Genomic DNA, 15,751 nt, shown 5'->3' with positions numbered 1-15,751 from the left:
TCTTACCATTTAGGAGGAGTGCTTGAACAAAGAGAGAGACAGATTCTCTAGAATATATAGTACGTGACTAAGACAACAGATGGTAGAAGGAGCAAATGAGTGGTCAAAGAGCTGGCCAACCCTGCCCTTGTAAAATAATACCAATACATCTACATTTTAGCATCTTATTCTATTAGGTAAAATCACAGTTATTCTTCAAATTTGGTCCTATCAGTCAACCAGTTCCCAATGGTCACTGTCATTGCTCTTCTGAATCCTTAGGTGCCCTAAATAGTTTCATAAATGTGCCCTCAGGTGCCCAGGATTTGCCCCAGATGCACTATTGTAGCACATTTCAACATTTTTTACAAGTATTTAAAGCCATTCATAAATCCTGTGCTTTGTACTCATTTGGAATTTAATAGAATTTATTGCAGGAACATAAAAAGCAGGTCATAGCCTTGAGATCACTCACCCAGACTCGCCCATACTCTGTAAAAATGGAGTGATGCACTTGGATCCTGCAGGGATTGAATAATCCCTTTGCCTCAGGAAACTGCAGAAGGTATTTTAATGTTATTTAGGAAGCAATTATCCATCCTGGAATTTGGGTGAAATCAGTTCACAACAGGAAGGTTAAGACTAATAGAATGTAATGACCCCATCTGGTCTGAAGTTCAATTTTACAACTCATCCACCAACTACTGTTGGTGAATTAGACCTTGTCAAGGGAAAAGAAAAGGAAAAGTGAATGGTAAGACAAATGAATGCAATATTTTCCAGTTAAGAAATTTAAACAAGCTTTAAACTGACAGAAGGAGGAAGAGGGGAAGAGTTTTGTGAAAGTGTTGTCAATGGTTTTCCCCTAAAAACAACCCCCCCAAAAAACAAAAACAAACGTCAAAATGTTACTTTGCAGGTATCCTTTTTCAAAAATGGCCCTGATTCAGCAAGGTAGATAAGCACGTGTCAACTTCTAGCATGAATGACTTCCGTTAAGATTACCAACCATCCAGGATTGCTCTGCAGAGTCCAGAAATTAATGATTAATCTTTAATTAAATATTATGCAATGTGAGGAAGCCTTCAGGAAATGTCCAACCAAAACCAGCAACCCTAATTTCAATGGATTTAGCATGTGTGTAGTTAGCACTGTACTTAAGGCTACATCAAGATTACAGCAATTTGTTGATACAAGTTTCTGTCGGAATATATTTTGTGTCTAAACTTCTGTTGACAGATCGCATCCAGACAGCAAAGCAAACCGAAAGAGAGAGCAACAAAGAGTGGCTGGACTGCCTTCCTGCTCTACTGGCAAAATGACCAACTAGAAGAATAGCAGACAGGGCTGCCCGATTTCCTGGAAGCCCTTTCTATTGTCAGAAGGGCCCCCAGAACATCCAGACCGGCTTTTTGTCAACAGAGCCCTGTCAACAGAGATGTTCTTCTTCATGGCAAGCTGGGTACGCTGTCAACAAAAGTGCTCCATTCTGTCAACTAACTGTTGACAGAACTCCCCTGGGAATCTGGATGCTTCGTGGGTTTTGTTAACAAAATGGCCTTTTTGTTGAGGAAACCCCCCTAGTCTAGACATATCCTAACTGTCTTGCTGAATCAAGACCAACATCAGGTGTATATTGAAGGATGAGTGCAACATGTCAGGGAAAACGCTGTATATATTTATTTAATGGGATGTATGGAAAGACTTATCATGGTACCACCTTCAAGCTGTGTCTACATGTGCACGCTACTTCGAAGTAGCGGCACTAACTTCGAAATAGCGCCCGTCGTGGCTACACGCGTCGGGCGCTATTTCGAAGTTAACTTCGACATTAGGCGGCGAGACGTCGAAGTCGCTAACCTCATGAGGGGATCAGAATAGCGCCCTACTTCGACGTTCAATGTCGAAGTAGGGACCGTGAAGACAATCCGCGTCCCGCAACGTCGAAATTGCCGGGTCCTCCATGGCGGCCATCAGCTGGGGGGTTGAGAGATGCTCTCTCTCCAGCCCCTGCCGGGCTCTATGGTCACCGTGGGCAGCAGCCCTTAGCCCAGGGCTTCTGGCTGCTGCTGCGGCAGCTGGGGATCCATGCTGCAGGCACAGGGTCTGCAACCAGTTGTCGGCTCTGTGTATCTTGTGTTGTTTAGTGCAACTGTGTCTGGGAGGGGCCCTTTAAGGGAGCGGCTTGCTGTTGAGTCCGCCCTGTGACCCTGTCTGCAGCTGTGCCTGTCACCCTTATTTCGATGTGTGCTACTTTGGCCTGTAGACGTACCCTCGCAGCGCCTATTTCGATGTGGTGCCGCGCAACGTCGAAGTTGAACATCGACGTTGCCAGCCCTGGAGGACGTGTAGACGTTATTCATCGAAATAGCCTATTTCGATGTTGCTACATCGATGTTGCTACATCGAAATAAGCTATTTCGATGTTGGCTTCACGTGTAGACGTAGCCTCAGAGAGATCATGTAGAATTGCCCTGGACTTATACAATGAAAAACACTATGCATTAGTGTTGCAATCAATTTTTCGTTCTGCATGAAATAAGTCTGTCACTGGCACTTGCAAAACAACCTAAACAAACGGTTTGAAACCTACAGCCTTGTCAGTCTATTAACATTGAGAAACATTGGCTGGTCTGAATGTTTATCTTTTAAAAAAAATCCAAGAACAAACATTACAACCATTATTTCCATATTTTTCAAACCATAAACAATAGAATCCTGTCTTAGATGTTTGTGTGGAAAGTCTTCAAGGCCACATATAAATAGTTCCCATGTATGTGTATTTAATGTAGGCAGATGCTAAATGCTGCCCTCTCTCAATGTGTGGAGAAGTCCCTAAACATGGGCATTTGTTTCTTCATTTTTCTCTCTCCCAGTTACTGAAAATAAATATGTCAATAACAATCATTCAATGCAGCTGTGGAAGGCCACGGAGGAGCAACAAAAAAGGGGGATTCCAACTCCCCTGTGTACCACAGAGCCCTGCTGGGCACAGCAGTATAGAAGGATATTTAGGGGTGTGGCCTATCTTCCCTACTCTGTGAATCTACGGTGCCTAAATTCCTACAGAAATGGAGTAAAATACCCTGAAATGAGAAGCAGCATGTCATAGGGCATGTGGCAGTGAACTGGGACTCAGAATACCTGGATTCCAGTCCTGGTTCACTGTTGCCCAGCTAGATGACCTTATGTAAGTCTTTGTGCCTGTGTTTCCCCACCACCACACATGCATGTTTTTCTTGGTAACTTAGTTTGTGCAGTTTACAAGGCAGAGACAGTCTCTTCTTAGGTGTTTGTACCAGGCCTAGTGCAATGGCGCCGTGGTCTTGATTGGAGCCGGTAGGAGCTCCTGTATGAGAAAGCAGTACTAAATAAAGGGAGGCTACACACCATTCTCTGCCATCCTGATGGATTTTGAAAGGGAGAGGAGTCCCTTTCCAACCAGCCATTCTTATCTCCCCTTTTAATGTTGTCATTGTGCAGGAGGAGATAGGGAGCAGCTCTCTCCTGGCTGAAAAGCTTATAAAATGTCAAAACCAGGGAGCTATTCTCAGCAAATTAATAAGATTTCTGTTTGTTGGGGCCTCCTATCCCTACCCACTATCATGCAGTGTTCAGGCATCACAGATTTTGAAACAACCATATGCCACTGTGTTCATTATGATGGGAAAAATATTGCAAGTCTTTTTTAGATCCACATTCCCACAGGTATATTTCGGTGCAGCTAAATACTCCACCACATGGACTGACTCTGCTGGAAGGACTGGCTTGTCTACATTTTCCTGTTAAACACTGCTCTCCAGTTGTAATTGAAGGGGCTGATCTCATGTAACATTTACCAGCCTCTGACCTGATCTGTTGCTTGTCATTGCCATTTTATGCTGACCTCTTCATTTCAACTGGTCTGCACAGCAGTTAATACAGACTTGTGGGAGGATTAATGCTGATTATCAATTTATTTCTATGTCTACAGAAAAAAGAGAAACAAGCAATGAAGATACACAGGAATGAGGGAAACATATCAAGATAAAATCTCCAACTCAGGCAGTTCTGCACTGTTTGGCTAGTGCAACAAAAATAAATACAAATTAAAACATTTCCTTACCTAGGTTATTTCCCTTGACACAGTACACTGCTTAAGAGCAGAGCAGAGATCCATCACTGAGCACAATATCTGATGATGGTAGGACACAAATAATAGAAAATCTACTCACTATGGAATTGCAACAGCAAAAGTGGTCTTTTATGAACAACCTTGCCATGCATAGGCAGCTGTTGCAAGCCCAGCTGGGGAAGGCAAGCCCAAGCACCACCCCGTCCGGCGGAGGCCATGCGGCTGAGGAAGCCAAGCACCCGTGACCCCAGCCCAATCCTTCCTGGCCACCTGGAGGGCTAGGGCTGCACCACCGAAGACCTAGCCCTCCCAGGGGGCCTGGGAGCCGGGCTGCTTATCTGTAACCCCAGACTTGGTGGGGGGAGGGGTGGGGAATGTAGGGAATCTGGGGAAGTCAATGCCTTCCCTTGCCTACATTATCTGCCACGAAAGTGTGTGGTGCTAACCAGTTTTGGAGTCTGACCAATGCACTTGAGAGCTGCACTGTTTCAGAATATTTTGTAGCTCATTTTTTGAATACCAAACAGTTTACAATGAATAAATGTGTCTTCCCCTCACCTCCACCTATCTATGGTTGATTATTTTATTATCTCTAATTTCCTAACAAAAGTGTGTGTGTGTGTGTGAGAGAGAGAGAGAGAGAGAGAGAGAGTGCGTGCACGTGTGTGTGTGTGAGAGAGAAAAATCTGGATTAACAATCTCACACTGAGTCAATGTGTTCAACTGCCAGTTAAGGTTACTTTTCTAACTGAGGATATTCAATTACCCTGCATTATAAGGTAATATCCACAAACCGTTGCTTTGCACTTACTAACTCTTGCACCTCTGTTCAAATATAGCAGATTGTTGTTCCCATGAAAACATAAAGGCTCTGCTTTTAATGGGTTCCTAGTCATTCCTGTGTGAATATGTGTTTTCTCAGTCCAGTGAAAAGTTACGTTTTATTTGAGAGGCCTTTAAAAACCTTGATGAATTCTAAATATAAAATTTCTTTCAACAAAAAGTAAAATGATTTTTTTCAAAAAATATTTTGCCAGTTTGTGTCTTTTTGCTTGATAGAAACAATTTGGTGCATTTGACACAGATACATGAAATGTTTTAGAAGATGCACTTTCCCCCTTTTTCACCTGCAATGTATCACCTGGCTGTGATTCCATCTTCACTTCCACTTGGCACTTGAGCAATTTTAGGGAAGTAGAAATTCCCTTATCTCATCAAACCAGAGCTTCACCTCATTGTGTGCTCAGTCTCTGACAGCGTATCACCACACAAGCTTTAGGGAAATGTGCAGGAGACCCTGGAAGTTCTAGACTCATCCATCCATAAGAAAAATTTCTCCATAAATTGCATTGGTTATAACTTTCCTTAAGCCTTAAAGCATTTATCTTGAACTCTATCGCACAGCTGTTATTGTCACATGCAAAACTCATTTGGCTACCAATGCAAGCAATAGAATCTACAGTCTACTTGCATGACTGACAGTGCTCAAGAAGCATGCATGTACCTGAGTGGAGAATATATTCTGAAAAATCAAGCCCAACATATTTATTTCTCTTATTACCTATGTCAGTTAAAACACCAGAACCACATAATTTTTGAACTTTAGTTTACAATGGCTGGAATAAGTGCAAGTATTTTAAACGTGTTTCCCCACCAATCCTTGGTTTGTTTGCACTGACGGCTAAAAAGCTTGAGTAAAATGTATTTGCGTAGCACATGCATTTTGTTTGTGATTTACAACTTAAGACCAGCTCTGAGAAATCCTGATAGTAAGCCATTTAGGTATTGGCTATTAACTTTCTCCCCACGGGAGCTATTGTATAATCAGTTATATTGAAGTGCTTTAACTGTTATTCCTATGCTGGCAGGAAAAGAAATTAAATGTATTCTAATTTAGGGTATATCTACACTTACTGCATGTTCAGCACTCTGTGATCCATCCTCCAGAGTTTGATTTTGCCACATACGTGAAGACATGGCAAAATTCAGCTCTCTGGGCTAACCCACTCCATGCGACTTGTGGAGTAGGGGATGTTGGTGTGAGCCTGAAGAGCCTCAATCTACACTAGAGAACAAAGTTGATCTGGATACGTCAATTCTAGCTATGCCAATGGCAAAGCTAGATGTGTATCTAGGATCGACTTTATTGCCTAGTGTAGATCAGTACTTATAAGAAATCAATCTCTCCCTACCAAGCTGATTTAGTCTTGGAAATATATAATAAAATATTCCAAAATAAGACGACAAGAGGGTTAACATATACAAAGGAGGACACCCCTGAGAGGGAGTGTATCTGTATCAGTATCTACCCACTCACCTTGTATTAACGTATTATAATATATCTAGTACATGAACACAACATGGCTACGTCTACACGTGCAGCCAACATCGAAATAGCTTATTTCGATGTTGCGACATCGAAATAGTCTATTTCGATGAATAACGTCTACACGTCCTCCAGGGCCGGCAACGTCGATGTTCAACTTCGACGTTGCTCAGCCCAACATCGAAATAGGCGCAGCGAGGGAATGTCTACACGTCAAAGTAGCACACATCGAAATAGGGATGCCAGGCACAGCTGCAGACAGGGTCACAGGGCGGACTCAACAGCCAGCCGCTCCCTTAAAGGGCCCCTCCCAGACACAGTTGCACTAAACAACACAAGATACACAGAGCTGACAACTGGTTGCAGACCCTGTGCCTGCAGCATAGATCCCCAGCTGCCGCAGAAGCAGCCAGAAGCCCTGGGCTAAGGGCTGCTGCCCATGGTGACCATAGAGCCCCGCAGGGGCTGGAGAGAGAGCATCTCTCAACCCCCCAGCTGATGGCCGCCATGGAGGACCCAGCAATTTCGACGTTGCGGGACGCGGATCGTCTACACGGTCCCTACTTCGACGTTGAACGTCGAAGTAGGGCGCTATTCCTATCTCCTCATGAGGTTAGCGACTTCGACGTCTCGCCGCCTAACGTCGAAGTTAACTTCGAAATAGCGCCCGACGCGTGTAGACGCGACGGGCGCTATTTCGAAGTTGGTGCCGCTACTTCGAAGTAGCGTGCACGTGTAGACGCAGCTCATGAGTGGGTAAATAGTTATACAGATATACGCCCCTTTCAGGGGTGTCTTCTTTTTTTGATAGGTCAAATATGGTAACCCTAGCTAACAGATATGTTCAAAACAGAGCTTAAGCTTGCTGCCTATTAATCCTCATGAAACTGGAAAGCCAGAATGGCTTTTCAAATTTGATTTCCAATCCTTTGTCTAGAGGAGAAGCTGCTTCACATAATTTAAGATGAGATTCATTTAACTTGGGACTTAAAGCAACAAATCTGGCTCAAGATTGCCCCCACCAGAGACCAGAACTTCCGCTACCACAGATGAATCAAGAGCTGCCTCTTTGGCAACATAAGGATAGAATGAGAATGACAAAGTATCTAAACAGTCTCAGTAGACAAACATGAGGAAAAAAGGGAAGAGAAGGTAATTATGATCCTAAAGAGAAAGACAGAATTCGATTTGTGTGGATTATAAATAGCAATTTAAAACCACAGGGTAAAATCAGTTCTGCTAAGTGGTAATTTTACAGTATTAAGTTAATTCTACCTATTCTTCTGTCAAATTCTTTCAGTTTCACTCTTTTAAGGGAGGGAAACAAAGCCTTTGATTTACAAAGATCTCATTTCATTGAGATATGCAGAGTGACATCTGTCAGGAAACTTTAATGACAGTTTGAGGAAGTTCTGAATGACCTGCATTGTTGTTTGTGCAAGTGCTCTCCCTTCAAATGAGCTGCGCAGTTCTGCCTTCTGTGCATTAAATGCACAATGGAGCAATGAAATGTTATTGTATTTGTGACAGATTGAACCAAATTACAAAGCTGTTATGCGAGAGAATAAAAATAAAAATAGTGTACCCACCCACCTTTTGGGTGTGCTTTGCTGTCCCAGGGAGTATCACATACACCACTTACAGAGAAAAAAATGTCTCCCCTAAGGTCTCAGCTGAGAGCCAGCTGGCTTTTAGCTCAAGCTGTAGAGACTCCTGCACTAAGCTCCAGAGGTTGGATTCAACTTGTCAGTGTTACAAGAGTTCAAAATTACTCATAACCAATTGGCCCATAGTTCCAGTCTCCACTGCCCTCTTGTTACCTTTTCAAGCAAATACCATTGGGTTTTCCTCCATATCAACCCCCTAGGGAGGTACTCTCCATTAACTACTAAAGCTGTCTCATTATCTTCTTTCAAGCCCATCCATAAAATGCTTCTTTCCCATATGGTCTTCCAAATCAGACAGCCAGACAAACCCTAGATATCAGGCAGCTTGCCACTGTGCAGAGACTGCTGCCTACCATGTTTGTACTCCCTTGTCTGTCTGCATCCATCTATTGTCTCTTGTCCTGTATTTACATTGTCAGCCCACTGGGGTAGAGGACAACTTTTTGATCTGTTTTTGCCGTTTTTTTTTTAAATAATACCTAGCACAATATAGTCCTTGCCCACAACTAGGGCTTCTAGGTGCTCTGATAATAAACAATAGCGAAAGGGCATGGTGTTGCGCACATTCCTAAAACCATCTTATTAAGGGACTGGGAAACATTGAGAGTTACCTCCTCAGTTGCTGCCTAAGTGAAACTTTATTTTTCCTTCCCTCGTCCCTGTGGCTCTCCATAATCTTGGGCTGTAACACTGGGGTCCAGAGTGAGATGGATTTCAGCCTGGGTCTAGAAGGGTAGAGGATTACCCCAGCTCCCAATCCCACAGCTAAAGTATTGCCACGGGGTTCTTAGAGTGGCAGACTTTGATGGTGTATGTTAGAATGATGGTTGTGGTGAGTTTACAGAGGGGAGTAGTGAACAGCTTGGTGATCAGGGACCCTGAGAAAGGGTATATTGGAGAAATTGGGTATGGTGACATGGAAGTCAAAGGGCAAGTGGAAAGCTGTGGGACGAAAGAAGCAAACAAACAAAAGCCTTCCATTACAATAGTAAAAATGACACATACACGCATGCTGCTCAGCCTTACCTTCTGTATGAGATCTACTTAACTTGTAAAAGGCAAGCATCCCAGGCTCCTGATTCTTCATCAACCTCTGATCACTAGGTTTGATTTTTCTCCAATGGGGACTTGTGGACAGAATCTTACTTCTTTGCACTGACAGAGTGTACTTTGGAATATGCACTGAACGTCAGAGAAGACAAAAAAAGAACCTTCTTTTCCAGTCTACTTCACTGTTACTCTTGTGTAAAAATAGTTTATAAACTGGAAAATCAGGCCCACATTTATCTACAATAGATCCAGCAACATATTCTGGAAAAGCAAGAGGAAACGATAGTAAATTGCAGGCAACTTTTAAAAGATACCTTGTTTACAAAGGGTTTGCTCTCCCACTTTGATGCAACGTATGCATTTTGCCTACACTGTTCTCTAGGGCAGTGTTTCTTAAGCTATGTTCCACAGAACACTGGTGTTGCATCAACCATTTGCAGGTGTGCCATGAGCATTTCAAAAAATACACTAATGGTATATATTTTCTGTTATTAAAATGAAATACAGTGTTACCCTTTATTGCTATGATACCTGATTAAATTATTTCATTTTGTTTTTGCTGCATACTTTGCTATTTGTTTTTTGTTTTTAATGAACATTTTCATATGTGTTTCACATAAAAATATTATTGTGTGGTGTTCCATAGTCTCAAAAAGGTTGAGAAGCATTGTTCTAGGAAATCATATTTTTCAGACAAAAATAAGTGGGCACCTATTTGTTTTTCTCAAAATGGCCCTTTTAAGAACTGGATGCTAGAAGAGAATGGGAACAGCAAATGGGACTTGATCCCAGTTAGCCTGGGAGTGGATTTTATTAAATGTATCTTTGTTGGCCCTACTCGGATGGATGTACATTTTTTTAATAGTTGCATGCATTTAAAATGTGCTATCTTGTTCATAGGTTATTGAAGACTGAGTGTCGTTGTCCATATCAATACATCTGTTAAAAGAGAGCTGAAATCAAATGGAATGGATGCCCCTTATCAAAGATAAAGAAGTTTTGCCAGGAACATTAATATGTCAGTTGTTTAGAGAATAGAACCAAGCAAAGAGTGTGAACAATCTCCTGCAAATATTCATTAAAATTTAAAGGCTTTGCTTTGGCCAACCTAAAGCCCGGTATGTTTAGAATATTCAAGTGATCCAACTTTTTTACCAGAAAAGTGTTTGTAGGGAAAACTATGCACACAAGAATTCAATGAAACAAAATTTAAGATTAACCCAGATGAACATTTACCTTTTTTACTTTTATATTTTTATGTCTGTGCACTTATCCAGTCAGGAAACATGAACAATATCACATGACCAATCTGTCTGATCTGAACTAAGCAACACAGCTTCAAACAATCTGTGATCACTGGGTAACAAACTGAAAAAACAAAAAATATTCTTTGTATAAAGGTACCTAAATTGATTGTCAATCAACACTCACCCTTCTAGCCAGTATTCTGTTAGTAAACTGGTCACTCAGCTGTATCAGGAAAAAAACAAAACAAAACAAAACACCACATAGATGGGCTTTCCAAAGGCACTTATGGGTGTTTGATAGCCATCTCCCATGAATAAAATGCACAGCAAAGGGGAACTTACCATTATAATGGAGACATTTACTGTTATTCCCCCCTCCAAAATAATTATTTGGTGAGACTGGAAAGGAGAGGGTCCTTTCAGGTAGGAGATATAAGAGTAAACTGAATGTCGACATTATCTACCCCTTCACTTGCAAAGGGCAGGGGGAATATGATAGTCAACCCAGTCTCCCCTGTGGTCATGGTAGATGGTTGCAGTGGATAGGATGTTTCCTCTCCTCCACAGGATTCTTCTCTCATTCTCTTTCAACTTGGGTTGGTGCTCTAATTAAGATGATAAATGGAGAGCAACTGCTAGCATATTCAGCAGAATGTCACTTCCAGGCATCAGCTACACTATCAATTGAGTGAGAACCTAGGAAGTCTTTGGTTCTGTGCCTAATTTTTATGCCACATTTTATGTATGGCTTCAGACTTAGGCAAAACTTCTTCATCTGTCCACAGATTTAGAAACATCCCATAATGTCTGCTGCTCTTTTCTCACTACATAATGTCTCCCCGACAGATCTTATTTCTTTCATCAGTTTCCTACATTTGTGTTATTTTTTGTTTAGTTGGTTAGAGCAGGGGGTACTGCTATAACCATATTTTTTTTCTTTCCCAAGGCTTTTGTACTCTCCAGAAAGCCTAGTGTTCTGTGTCTCCAGCATGAGTCAACCACCCTGGTGCTTTTGGTCCTGCTTTCAATCTTGCCTGGACTATCAAATAGTAGCATGAGTCATAATACTGCAGAGGAAGCTAAGATCATCAATGCTTGTATACCTATTTAGATGTCTATTCATCCATCTAACCAGGCTCACATAAGATGCGAAATATTAGTTGAGACAAGTTCAACCATCATCCTCCGCCCTCTAATCCCTGCCCCACAAGTAAAATAGAGGTTTATGATTCTCCTAAAAGCCACAGACAAGACCCATCCTTAGTTTTAATGAATCCTTTTCTTTTCTTTTTTCAAAAGTGAAGCAAACTCCTAGATGAGAATGAGAGAGAGAGGCACTATTGATTACATTAGTACAAGTTCTTAGCACAACTGGATTGATCTCTTCCTTTTTATATATCGCAAGTCATAGAAGCTTGAAACCTTCTCTTTCATGAGTCATAACATTTTGCTTGAATTTTGTTAAGCACTGGAGTACCTCCAAGAATATTATTAAAATGTGTGAATAGCTTGTCAATTATCAGAGATAGCAAAGATTTATTAGAAGAGGATATTATTTCATATCAATGGCAAAAAAAATAGAAAAAGAAAAGAATAGTATAATTCAAGGCAGCTGTGGAACTGTTCTTGAGAACAAATGATTTATAACACTAGTATGTATGGAGTCTTTGGAATTCTCAAAGGCAGAAGATAGACAAGGAAAGATTAATACTGTATAGAATTTAAGCACAGATTCCAGAGAGAGAGAAAGTTCTATTGTAACATGATCTTTCCTCCTCCAGATTGGCAGTAAATCCTCTAACTAAATATGGTTACATTTTGCCAGAGAGAATCTAACTGTACATCTGCAATTAGGGCAAAAAAGAAAGAAAGGAGATAACAGCTAAAGAAATTAATGAAATGTGTGTAGTTTCAGAATCTTTCCTGAAGAGATTGTGCATACAGGCTCATTTTTAAACTATGGGCAAGGGCCATATTTTTTGCTCACATTTTCTCTTCGGTGTTTAATGAGAGTTGGATGAATACCAGAGTTATGGCTGGTGTACAAGGTGCATTATTGTGCTACAAACCACACTGTGACTCAACAATGCATCAACTTGCCATGCTCTAACACCCTGCGTACACAATAGCACAACACTGCTGAGTGATCTGGCATATTTTCAAATAGTGGTATGTCAGAGCACATTATAGGACTTTCACTATGCTGTAGCCATGTTCACACAGGAAGTTGCTGCCCAACAAGAGACTGTGCTGTAGCTTAACACTTGGCTTGACAGAACAGACATGTCCCATGTCAACAATCCCTTAGCTGTTATTTAAAATCTTTCCATTAAATGGTACTATTGAAAATTTTGGGAGGCTTTTTGGTCCAAATCTAAGTATCATTCCCAGAAATATTTCTTTGGACTTCCCTGTAAATTGATTTCAGCTTCCCATCTTCTGAGTATGTTTCATCTCATACCAATTTTTGCTGCCTACACATTGGTATCTCTCTTCCCTTGTTTCTTCCTACCCCCTTGTGGCCTTTTTTTTCTGACATAACAGAGGTGGCATCCCAGTCACACCACTAAATACTGAATTTTAATAGCAACCTGAGAGTGTAGATGGCTTCATATTCAACAAGACTCAATATTCAGGAATCTCTCCAATGAAGGGTCAGTAGTGGAAGTTCTTGCAAGGACATCAGCAACCTCCGAGTATCACTGTTCATAGTCACCTTCCTCTGCTTGTTCATGCTGAGTAAAAAGGACCAGCCTATACAGTGCTCACAATGGACTGGGCCCTTTTTCTATCATATGTAATATTATAGGGATCTGCACGGTGTCACAAAAGAGTGCCAAGACATAGAGGAAGTGGGGGAACTTTTGCAAAAGGCTCAGTATGACCTCAGATTTATGACTAAGGCATAAGGCATGACTAAGTTAGCAAGGACTCAACAAACTAGCTAGAAGCTGGGATTTTCATCAAGGAACCTTATAATGAATTCTGAGATAATTTGAGGAAAGGTTGTGCAACTAGCCAAGCAAACCGAGCTACTGAAAATCAAAGTCACCAAACAGGAATGTAGCAGAGATACAGTGCAAGAAGCAACAACAATAGAAATCCCAAAGGGAAAGAAATCATCTGTGTAAACACGTCTTATGTCCTCTTGGAAGAATATGAAAACAGGAAACACAGGGGGAACCAATGGCTATGTCTACGCTATACAGTATTTGTAAACAAAACTCAAGGAGCATCTACACACAAAATGTGTTTTGTCAACAGAAACTGTCAATAAAAAACCTGTGTAGATGCTCCTGGTGGCCCTTTGGTTGACAGAGCATGTCAAAAGATCGATCCCCTTTATGTGTAGATGTGATCTGTTGGCAGAAGTTTTGTTGGAACATCTCTTCTGACTAACTTCTGTAGATAGATGCTTCTAGCGTAGACATAGCCTATGGTAGCATGTATGGGAAACATGAAGAAAAAAGGAACATATAGTCTGAAGTAAAGTAATTTTGTTTTTGGAATTTTGACTAAAAAAGTATTCACATACAACCTTGGATGGTTAACGTGCACTTATAGCTTGTTGGAATCTAATTGAAAGAAAGTCTTCCTAAAGAAGGAAAATGGGAGAGGGAAAGAGCAAGGGAGAGAGGGAGCTCCCTCAAAATAGATTTGTATTGTTGAAAGAATGTCAATTTTGACTAATTTTTCTAACAGGAACATTTCATTTTGCATCAACATTTCAAAACGTCAAAAATGCTTACATTTCAAAACAAAACATTGCCTTTTGATCAAAAGTTTTATTTTGACATTCATCAAAGTCCCAGAGAAAAGAAATATCTAACTTTCTCATAGGGTGGAAATTTGTCTTCTATTGTTAAATTTAGTTTGGAGACTTTAAAAGATACGATCCCTCATATTGAGATGGAGCAGTTTGTGGGACACTAGTCAACTGAAAGCAACAAAGGGAAAGAATGTGGCCCATACTTTTCAAAGGTATTTTCATGATGGAAAGACCTAAGACTCAAACCCTCTAAGGTAGTTATGCACCTAACTCCCACTGAAGTCAGTGGAATTAAGCATATAAGTACCTTTGAATATCTGAAACTAGGAGCTTAAGTCCCACTTACTTCAAATGAGACTTAGAAACCTAAGTCATTAGGGCCTTGCAATGCTGAGCACAGCAACCCCAAAATATTTGTAAAAATCTGGGCCTGTGTGTTTGATACCTTTGTCATTAATAGCATGAAAGCCATTTATGTCTTGTTTTTTATCACAGAAATTGAGATTGACCTCCTAAAACAGAGTGAAATGTTTTTTTTTTTCGTGAATAAATATCTTGTTTAAAATATGACCATTGTAGGTTGTATGGAAAAGAAGGCTCTAGCGCGTGTGATTATTAAGAGTAGAATGTGTCAATCTCACTGCTGCTTCAGAATAAATAAAACAGAGTGGGAACAGCGTGGTACAATAATAGAGCTACTAGTGGGGTTCCCATCTTTGCCATGGAGAGAACATTTCTGTGTTTGAGTAGATACAAAAAGGCTCAGTGAAGCAGATCCTGCCCAGCTAGAACCTGTAACAATGGGAGTCCTGGATCACAGATACCCAAAAAAAGACAGTGGAGGTTGCCATTGGTGGACTCTGTGAGGACAGGCTCATCAGAAGGACAGTCCTGTAGGATCTGAGTAGCACCCCTCTCAGAACACCCATGATTGGCTGATATCAATACTTAAACAAGGAACTCATGAAGGGAAACTATCTGAGCAATAACATGTCTGCCCACCTCTTCTTCAGACCTGCTTGAAATAGACCCAAGACTCTTGCTGACTCTGGTTTGTCCTCAACTTCCGTGTTTGATTTCTGTCTATAATCTGATGCCAATCCTCGTGTTTTGGTAACCTGACCATACCTGACAAATGTTCTGACCACTAGGTGTGATTGTTCTCATCTCAGTCATGACAGACTAAAGTATAGTCTTCCCATCCAGAAAGATGTACTTTCGGTCACTATATCATGTTTCTTATTCTATAAATTGCCAAGTAACCCTGTGAATTGCTGAATGTGCTCAGCTTCCACCTATTTAAATAAATGGAACTAGAGGGTTCAGGAAAATGTTGCCCCACGCAAATATTGCAAAAATGATAAATTTCATAAAGCCTTTCAAAATCTATTTCTTCATTCCCTCCAATCCAGCATACCTGTTCAGCCACAAGTGTTTTCTTCTTTCTCCTCCAACGGAGTCCAGTACCAACTGAGAGGGGATGGTATTGAGTTTCTGTGGTGTTTTAATAGTGTGATTAAATATTTGTTCACTCCAAAGGGTCAGAATATTTATTTAGAGATTATCTGGAGTGCAGCCAATTCAGAAAGGCTGTGAAAG

The sequence above is a fragment of the Carettochelys insculpta genome, chromosome 5 (assembly GCF_033958435.1).
Source record: "Carettochelys insculpta isolate YL-2023 chromosome 5, ASM3395843v1, whole genome shotgun sequence".
In the NCBI taxonomy this organism is placed as follows: domain Eukaryota; kingdom Metazoa; phylum Chordata; order Testudines; family Carettochelyidae; genus Carettochelys; species Carettochelys insculpta.
Note: the sequence above shows the minus strand (reverse complement) of the source record.